This window comes from Mastomys coucha, unplaced genomic scaffold, assembly GCF_008632895.1.
Source record: "Mastomys coucha isolate ucsf_1 unplaced genomic scaffold, UCSF_Mcou_1 pScaffold18, whole genome shotgun sequence".
NCBI lineage: Eukaryota > Metazoa > Chordata > Mammalia > Rodentia > Muridae > Mastomys > Mastomys coucha.
The window spans coordinates 101,910,788-101,920,856 of record NW_022196900.1 but is presented as its reverse complement, the minus strand read 5'-3'; positions in this window follow the sequence as shown (position 1 = coordinate 101,920,856).

Genomic DNA, 10,069 nt, shown 5'->3' with positions numbered 1-10,069 from the left:
CTGTGAAGGTTCTGTGCCCCAGTGTAGGGGAATGCCAGGGCCAATAAGTGGGAGAGGATAGGGTGGCAGGCATGGGAGGGGAGAGGCAACAGGGGTTTGTTCTTGTTGTTTTGGTTTGTTTGTTTGTTTGTTTTTTGGAGGGGAAACTGGGAAAGGAGAAATTTACATGTAAATAAAGAAAATATCTAAAAAAAATTTTTTTTTGAAGATGGGTGGGTGGTCCCCTGCCTCAGCTGGGGGCCATGTCTAGCCAATGGAGGTGGTCACTTCCGGTTCCATCCTCCCACTGTTGGACATTTTGGCTGTTGTCATCCCCATTGAGTCCTGATAGCCTCTCACATTCCAGGTCTCTGGGACTTTCTAGAGGTTCGGTTCCCCCAGCCCTCTAACCTCCACTGCTACATATTTCAATTAATTCTCCTGGCCCTCAGGGCTTCCCTCCTGCCTCTCCTCATACCTGATCCTGCTCCCTCCTTTTCTGCTTCCCCCTCCCCTCTCCTACCCAGCTTCCTCCCTCCCTCTGTTTCCCATGATTATTTTGTACCCCTTGTAAGTGGGTTTCAGGTAACCACACTTGGGGTTTCCTTCTTGTTAAGCTTCTTACTGATCTGTGGGTATTCTGAACTTTTTGGCTAATATCCACTTATCAGTGAGTTGTATCATGGGGTCCGTGGGGGTCCCAGTTGGGGTGGTTATTTGGGTGGGAGTCTTGCCTGTGTCCCTGGTTACTGCAGATCCCCTGGGAGACCTGCAGACTGTGGGATGGGAAGAGGGACATACTAGCCGTTCTGCCCCAGCCAAGGTATAGACTGGCAATCCCCGACAGGATTAATGATACTCTGTTATGCTTGTAGACAGGATCCTGGCATAATTGTCCTCTGAGAGGCTCTACCTAGCAGCAGACTGAAATAGATATAGATACCCACAGACAAACATTGCCAGGAGGTTGGGACTTTTATGGGAGAGTTGTGGGAAGGATTGAAGGTCCTGAAGGGAATGGGAACCTCACAGTAAGATGAACAGAATCAACTAACCAGAAATCCTGGGAGCTCTGATGCCAAGCTAAAACTAGCAAGAGGTCTTCCTGAGACGGTTCTGCCATACACTGTAAATCTACTCTGGAGTTGCTTCTTTAGGCAAGGCTGAGGGGATTACATCTAAGGAAAGACTCCTGCTATTAATATGCTTTCCTTGTTGTTATTAAATATATAACACTCACTAAGTGTTGACCCACCCTTTAGAGGAGATTTATACAGACCTACGAAGATGTACTATCTTGGAGTGATACTATATAGACAAATTGATAATGATTCTAGATAATTCCTGATTAGATTCAAATAATTTTAGGAAGAACTTTTTTTGAGATGGTCTTAGTTGCTAGAAGGATTTAATAAAGTTAGAATCAAGAATAAAATGTGTCCATTCTTCACAATAGTAAGTAAAGGCTGCATAATAAGAAATACAATGAGTTCTTATCACTACACAAAAAAAGAGAAATAAGCTCAGGACAAATTTGTGTTAAAGGAAAAACATTTAGGTCCAAGGATAAAGTCACAGGTATGCACAGGCAAGGCCATGTAAAAACTATTGCTTTGAACTTATAATGAGTATATTACAATGAAACACTGCTTTGCTTTTAATATCAACATTCTTCTGTAACTCCCATTTTATGTAACATTTTATCTCTGAGGTAATTCTCTATAGAACTTTTTGTCTAAGAAGGTATATAAAGACCAAAGAAAAGAAATAAAGTAGTTGGTTGAATGATTTGGCTTGGGGAGCTTTACCCCATCCATCCATCTTTCCTTCCTCCCTTCCTTCCTTCCTTCCTTCCATCCATCCATCCATCTAAATGTGTATGTCTGTCTGTCTATATATATGTGTGTAGGTATATGTGTATATATGTAAGCATCCATGAATACTTGTAGAGTTGATTATGACAGATGATTGGGCCCAGCCTGAGTGTGGGTGTATGAATGTTTGAATGTATATGTGTCTGAGCATATTTTCCTACATAAAGCATCTTAATTCTTTCCCTTTCTTTCCTCTATGGTTCACAGCGAGTTAACAAGCTTAGCCAGAGAGGTTTCCGGCTGAATCACTAGAGAAAGGAGAAACATCAATGAATCCTTTTACTTAATCTCCTGCTGTTTTACTTTGAGTTGCTAAAGGCCAGAAACTGCAGTTTCTGACCTCAGAGGGACTCAAGACAGGTCAGCTACCACTGCAAAATATCTCAGACTTAAAACAGGTAAACCCTATATAGAAAAGGAAACCCTACTTGTTGGCATAGTGTCTGGATTTGATGACTGAATATGAGTAGGATTGCCAGTTGGAGCAGTCTCTGAACTGTCCTTCCTTCAGTCTCTGCTCCAAAGTTAGCCTCTACAACTCCTTCCATGGGTATTTTGTTCCCCCTTTTAAGGAGGAATGAAGTATCCTCATTTTGGGCTTCGTTTTTCTTGAGTTTCTTATGGTTTATGGTTTGGACTTTGTGTATTCTGATCTTCTAGGCTAATATTCACTTATCAGAGAATGCATACCATGTGTGTTTTTTTGTGATTGGGTTACCTCACTCAGGATGATATTCTCCAGATCCATCCATTTCCTCAAGACAGGAGTCTGAGATAGCTGTCTCCTGAGAGGCTCTGACAGTACACGACTAATACAGAAGTAGAGGCTCACAACCAACCATTGGACTGAGTACAGGCTCCCCAATGAAGGAGCTAGAGAAAGGACCCAAGGAGCTGAAAGGGTTTGCAGCCCCTTAGCATGAACAACAATATGAACTAACTAGTACCCTCAGAGCTCCCAGGGACTAACCTCCAACCAAAGAGTACACATGGGGGGACTCATGGCTCCAGCAGCATGTGTATAGCAGAGGATGGCCAAGTTGGTCATCAATGGGAGGAGAGGACCTTGGCCCTGTGAAGGTTCTATGCCCCAGTGTAAGGGAATGCCGGGGCCAGAAAGTGGGAGAGGGTGGGGTGGTGAGCAGGAGGAGGAGGTAGGGAACAGGGGATTGTTTTAGTTTGGGGGTTTTTTTTCTTATTTTATTTTATTTTTCTTTTTTCTTTTGGAGGGGAACCTGGGAAAGGAGATATTGTAAATTAAAGAAAACATCTAATAAGAAAAATAAAAAAGAAAGAAAGGAAGAAAGGAAGAAAGGAAGAAAGAAAGAAAGAAGAGGAAACCCTAAAGACCAAGTTTTGGCCCTGCTGACACTCTTCACCCTCGGCTACCTTCAAGAGAGAATCTGAAAGAAGAACATCCAGAATTGGCCGCCGGCCCTCAGAAACTGAGCTATCGACCAGAGCATTGACAAGCTGGACAGACGCCCCTGGCTATATGTAGCAGACGTGCAGCTCAGTCTTCATGGCTATCTGGCCCCAGTGAGGAGGATGCACCTATCCAGCAGGGCCTTGATGCACCAGAGTGTATATATATGTGTGTGTGTGTGTGTGTATATGTTATTTATATTGACTATATAAAAAGGGGAATATAGGCATATTTATCAACTAGACATATTTAGTTTCAAATTTTCAAATGTATCTTTAAATTAAAAGATAACAACTTTATCTTTTTCTGTTGCCAAAAAACATTTTACCCTAGAAAAGATATAACCTGCCAAAAAAGGAAATCTCCAGAGTTAGGATTGAGGCAGGGTTCTGTTTTTAATCTTTCCAGGAGAATACAGTCATCCAATTAATGAATCGAGAAACCACTGAACAAATGAAACATCTGAGCAAATGTCCTAAGAAAAAAGAGTAAGTTAGCCAAGTGTTACTGATGTGTTAGAATGGCCGGTCGCGTCAGAGCATACCACACTAGGCCCAGACAGTTCCACGCGTAATAGGTTTAATTGAGAGGGAGGGGGGCAGTAGCGCGGAAAGAGAGGAGGGGGAAAGAGAGTAAGATGGAGGAATGTTCCCCATATATATATATATATATATATATATATATATATATATATATATATATATATATATATGGGTTCTGACATAGTGGCGGCAGAGAGGTGGGAGGTGAGCCCAATGGATTCTGGGAATATGGCTGCTGTTGCTCTGGCAACAAGTCTCTGAGACCCACCCATGAGTCGCCACAGGCTTTGAATGCTAACAGTTACCACCTAACTCCATCTTGTCTCTTTTGCCCTCCACAGGCATAAGTGGGAAATGACCTAATTTAATTAAAAATTAAAGGTGGCTTGGGGATTGGAGTGTGGCTCTCTCCTTCTCTAAACGTATGCATGCTTGTTAAAGGAAACTCCAAATTCTCTATCTCCTATCAGAAGAGCCACTTGGTACAGAACAGAGGGAAACAAAATAAGGGACTGTTCTATGGACGCTAGCTCATACTCTTTGTTATGCATTTGGCTCTTTAAAACTTCTTTTAAGGTACAAATATTATCTCAAAATCTTGTGTAATGTAACCTTTCTGTCACAATACTAGTAGTTATATATAATACTAACTCATTCTAGAAATAAGCTTCATTTAGCTTCTTGTATGTGTTTTCAAGTTTGAATCTGAAGCAAGTAACTACAGAGTTTCTATACCTTGCATGTACTTAATAGATTACTGTCCTCAAACCTTTCTGAGATCTGCAGAATATGGCATTAAAAACATTTAAGTTTTCTACCATTCCTAACAGTAAGCTGTTAGGTTTTCAAGAATATGACCAGGCCCCACAATGACGAATCTATCTGGATTGGAATAATGCTACCACTAAGCAAAAGTGCCCTATGCCTCTTCTGCTGTCAGGTTCTGTTCAAACAGTGGCCAGCTTTGGGGTTACTGCTGCTATGTTCTACGTAGCTAGGATTGCCACTGAGTTGGCAAATACCACCCAAAGATAGCTTTGGACTACAAATTGCTCAGGAAATTCATATGAGACTAACATAAACATTCTACAGATCTTTGAATTCAAAAACATTTAATCCTGACAGATATACCCAAGCTAGGGATATGAAAGGCTTGGCAGAAATAACTTCATTATTGTAAATAGTTTTACTGTTTTTCTTTTCTATTTATTTAGACAAAAAAGGAAGGGACATAGAAACAATATAGGAATAATAGGAAAAAGGGTAGATTATTGAATCTGCTCTTGTAGATCTTTGTATATGGATACAAAAATAGGGTTATATGTGGTTACATTGGTTATAAATCTTTGTATATTGATACAAAATTAAGGTTATATATTTACAATATACTAATGTATCAGCTCCTTTTAAGATATTGTACCTATCTAATTCTTAATTGTGTGAATCGTATGCAATGTGAAGTTCTAGTCTTTTTTTAAAGCTACTATTACAAACTGTTTAGGATAATTAAGAAATGCAAGTTAATAATCAATCAAACTTATGGCTTGGTTTAAAACATAACTAGTTCAGTTAATCACAGATGTTTTTTAAGCTAATCAGAGAGTAAATGGCTAGAGATAAGCAGCATCTACCTATTCAAATATACTGAGATAGATGATCTTCAAAACCACCAGAGATCTATAGAATATGGCATTCAAAGATCTTTTATTAATTTAAGACTTTTAAAACAATGAGATATGTCAGATCCTGGCAGCACCTGCATACTATTTCAAAGAAGGTGAGGAATGTGGAAGAAGCTCCTTATTGAGCATGCTTCAAATGTGGCAAGGTGCCCTGGACAAGAAACTGCCTTGCCTCGACTGCTGACAATATGCTGTCCAAAATGTGGACAAGCAGGACACATAGGAAGTTGAACTCTGCCAGTACAAGGTAGAAAAGTTCTTCATAATTCCTGCTTCACAGAAAAAAATTGTCAGGTATTCTGGGCCGGTAGGCTGAAGAGATGTACACTGCAGAGCTGCAGAGGGATCCAGGCACTCAGCAGTCTCTGCCATTTCTATAGTTTTGGAAGCTGCTTACTCTGCACCTTCTGTTTATTCCAATAATATTTATCCTTCTCAGGTCTCTGAGGGAGCTGAAGACTAGATAGTTATAGTCTCACTGTTAAGCTTAAGTTCTTTAGGATTTAGGAATATGTTTTAAAGTCTAAAAAGATGTTTTTAGGTTGATAAATGATAGAAAGTGATTTAGGTACAGAACTTTGGACACACCAAGATAAGACAGATAGTAGAGTATGTTCTCCAAGGTTGCCGAATACAAATAAACTGGACATTGTGCATGTAATTCTTACCAGATAGTTTATAGTTTCTTAATGGTAGAGAAAGAGTCTTTTATTTAGACAAAAGGGGGAGAAATTTTTTCTAGAAAATCCAAGAATTTTTATTTATTTACTTTATATCCTGCTCACTGACCCCCTCCCAGTCACCCCCTCCCACAATCCTTCCCCATCACCATTTCCCTTCTCCTCTGAGCAGGGTGGTATCCTCCCACCTAGAACTTCAAGTCTCTATGAGGCTAGGTGCTTCCTCTCCCACTGGGGCCAGACAATGCAGCCCGGATAGAAGAACAGATCCCACATACAGGCAACAGCTTTTAGGATAGCCCCACTCCAGTTGTTTTGGACCCACATGAAGAAGAAGTTGCACATCTGCTACATATGTGCAGGGAGGCCTAGGTCCAGCCAATGTATGTTCTTTGGTTGGTGGTTCAGATTTTGAGAGCCCCAGGGGTCTAGGTTAGTTGACTCTGTTGGTATTCCTGTGGAGTGTCTATCCCTTTTGAGGCCCAAAATCCTTCCACCTATTCTTCCATAACAAGCAAAAGAGAACACATGTTATGCACTCCAAATAACTAGGATATAATTCACAGACTACATGTAGCTCAATAAGAAGGAAGACCAAAGTGTGGGTGCTTCAATCCTTCTTAGAAAGAGAACAAAATACTCACAGGAGCAAATATGGAGATAAAGTGTAGAGCAGAGACTAAAGGAAAGGCCATCCAGAGACTGTCCCACCTGGGGATTCATCCCACATACAGTTACCAAACCCAGACACTATTGTGGATGCCAAGAAGTGCATGCTGAAAGGAGCCTGATATGGCTGTCTTCTAAGAGGCCCTGCCAGTCTTACAAATACAGAGGCAGATGTTAGCAGTCAACCATTGGACTGAGCATGGGGCCCCTAATAGAGGAGTTAGAGAAGGGACTGAAGAAGTTGAAGGGGTTTGCAACCCCATAGGAAGAACAACAGTATCAACCAACCAGACCCCCCAAGAACTCCCAGGGACTAAGCCATCAACAAAGGAGTACACATGGCTCCAGCTGCATATGTAGCAGAGGATGGCCTTGTCATGCACCAATGGAAGGAGAGGTCCTTAGTCCTTTGAAACCTTGATAGATGCCCTAGAGTAGAGAAATCAAGGGCAGGGAGAGTGGGAGTGGTGGGTGGGTGGGTGGGTGGAAGAACACCTTCATAGAAGCAGGGGGAGGGAGGATGATAGGGTATTTCTGGGAGAGAGGGAAACTGGGAAAGGGGATAACATTTGAAATGTAAATAAAGAAAATATCCAATTAAAAAAAAAAAAGAGTTCCTAAGCTTTATTCACTGTTTGGCTGTGAGTGTCTGTATCTGTCTGAGTCAGCTGCTAAGTGGAACCTCTCAGAGGACAACATGCTCCTGTCTGGAAGCATAATAGGGTGTTATTAATAGTGTCAGGGTGCTTGCCCATGGGGTGGGTCTCAAGTTGGACTGGTTATTGGTTGGCCATTCCCTCAGTCTCTGCTCCATCCCCCATGCCTGCATTTCTTGAGACAGGTTAAATTTTGGGTAGAAAGTTTTGTGGGTGGGTTGGTGTCTCTATTGCTCCACTGGGGTTACTGCTTGACTACTGGAGGTGGCCTCTTCTGGTTCCATATCCCTAATATTGTGAATCATAGGTAAGGCCACCCCATTGATTCTTGGGCACCTACCTCCCTTATCCCAAGTCTCTGTCTTCTCCTGGAGATGCCCCCCACCTCCTCACCTTGGTCAGTTGCAGATTTCCATTCATTTTCATGGCCATCTAGCTATCTCTCCTGACCTTCTCCACACGTGATCCTGAACATCCATTCCCCTCTCCCCATTCCCTTCCTCATTCCTCACTCCCTCTCAGGTCCCTCCCCCCATCTGCCTCTTAGGACTATTTCATTCCCTTTTCTAAGTGAGATTCAAGAATCCTCACTTGTGCCTTCCTTCTTGTTTAGCTTCTTTGGTAGGCAAAAAGGGGGAAATGTTGTAGGATATGTTATCACATTGTGAACCCAGAGATTGTGAACTGGAAGAACCTGTTTCTTGTTGTAGCATTGCTCAGTCCTAGCACACACCTTTAATCCAAGAGCCTTCTGTAAATAGGATTAAATAAAGTCAACCATAGCTCAAGAGGTGGAGCAAGCATCAGCTAACAGGGAGTGAGCAGAAGAGAACACAGGAAGTAGAGAGGAGTTGAAGATTGTTTGAGGCAGTGTGGAGGAGAAGCTTTTCCTTCTGGGACATCAGTGGAGGAGGAAGGTGAGCCGGGTGCTTTCTCGGCCTCTCTGAGCTCCTCTCTGAGCTAGCAGGCTTTCACCACAGCATCTGGCCCCTGAGTCTTAACTGGTAAAATTGAAAGCTTGGGATTTTGTTTTTTAAGACAACAGGAAAATGTGTAACAGGGGGTACTCCACATAGGGGCTTGTTTGGCTGAAGTGGGCAGCTGAGTCTTTGTTATCATGCTTTAAGCTGGAAGCAGCAGCAGTTAGGCTGTGCTTGACTCAGAATCTTCTGGCCCCATTCTCCAGAGTTCTTCTGAGAAAACAACCCATGTGAGGTCTGACACTTGCCAATGACTTAGCAAATGGTTTCTCCAGAAATGATTTACATATAACCGTCCTTCAGGACCCTGACTAGAAGCAGTGACTAATGGTGGCTTTTCAGAGTTGAGGGGCAGGCCGGTAGGTGGAGCCTCAATTCACCAGTCCTTCCTCCAGCTTCTGGAACATTGACCTTCATAAAAGCCAAGGATACCAGTTTCTGGAAAATTCAAAGTAGTAAGATGCAATTTGCCTCGGGGCCCCTCAGATGCAGATTGCTCCTTGTGAGGCTCAGGCACCCGCCTAGGGGAAGATGAATGAGTGACAGGGAGGTGGATTTCCTCAGAGAAGTGCCTGTACTTCAGAAGGTCATGGGGATTCCATGGCAACTAGGGAAGTGTGCTATGACAGTGTGTGTGTGTGTGTGTGTGTGTGTGTGTGTGTGTGTGTGTGTGTGTGTGTACTTATGTTACAGCAACCATCCTAGACAGGGCAAGCTTTACCCTGGAGCCCAGGCTCTGTGTGTGCACTGTGGCTCTAGACAGGCTGGCCAAGTTACTTCATAGAGTATCTATTTTCCCAGAGTTGAAGTCAATTATCTCTTTGCAAGCTTATAGGATTTATTTGCTCCATGCATATGTGTGTATGTATGTATATGTATGTGTGTGCATGTGTCTCTCTGTATATATTTACGTATATATGTATATATAATACAATATATGCACACACACACATCTGTGTCTGTGTCTGTATTATTGTGTGTTGCTAAGCATTCAACCCAGGATGTACAGCATACTAAACACATGATCGGCCACTGAGTGACTCTCAGGCTTACATTCCATTCATCTTTCTAAACACCCACATGTGTCAGACATGGAACAAGATAGGAAAAATCCATCTTCTGGTATTTTCCTCTCAAGAAACAAGCAGACACAGACCTTATTTCTTCCATGTCTCAGTAGGGGCACAACTTCCCAGAAGAGAGAAGAAAGGTCATGTGAGAGGTAATCCTCCTTTCTAAGCTAAGATCATGCCACACATCCCTCAGATCCAGATGCACAGGGTCCCATCACCCCACAGGGTCCCATCACCCCACAGGGTCCCATCACCCCACAGTGTCCCATCACACCACAGGGTCCCATCACCCCACAGTGTCCCATCACACCACAGCGTCCCATCACCCCACAGGGTCCCATCACACCACAGGGTCCCATCACCCTCAGATCCAGATGCACAGGGTCCCATCACCCCACAGCGTCCCATCACCCCACAGCGTCCCATCACCCCACAGGGTCCTATCACCCCACAGTGTCCCATCACCCCACAGGGTCCCATCACACCACAGGGTCCCATCACCCCACAG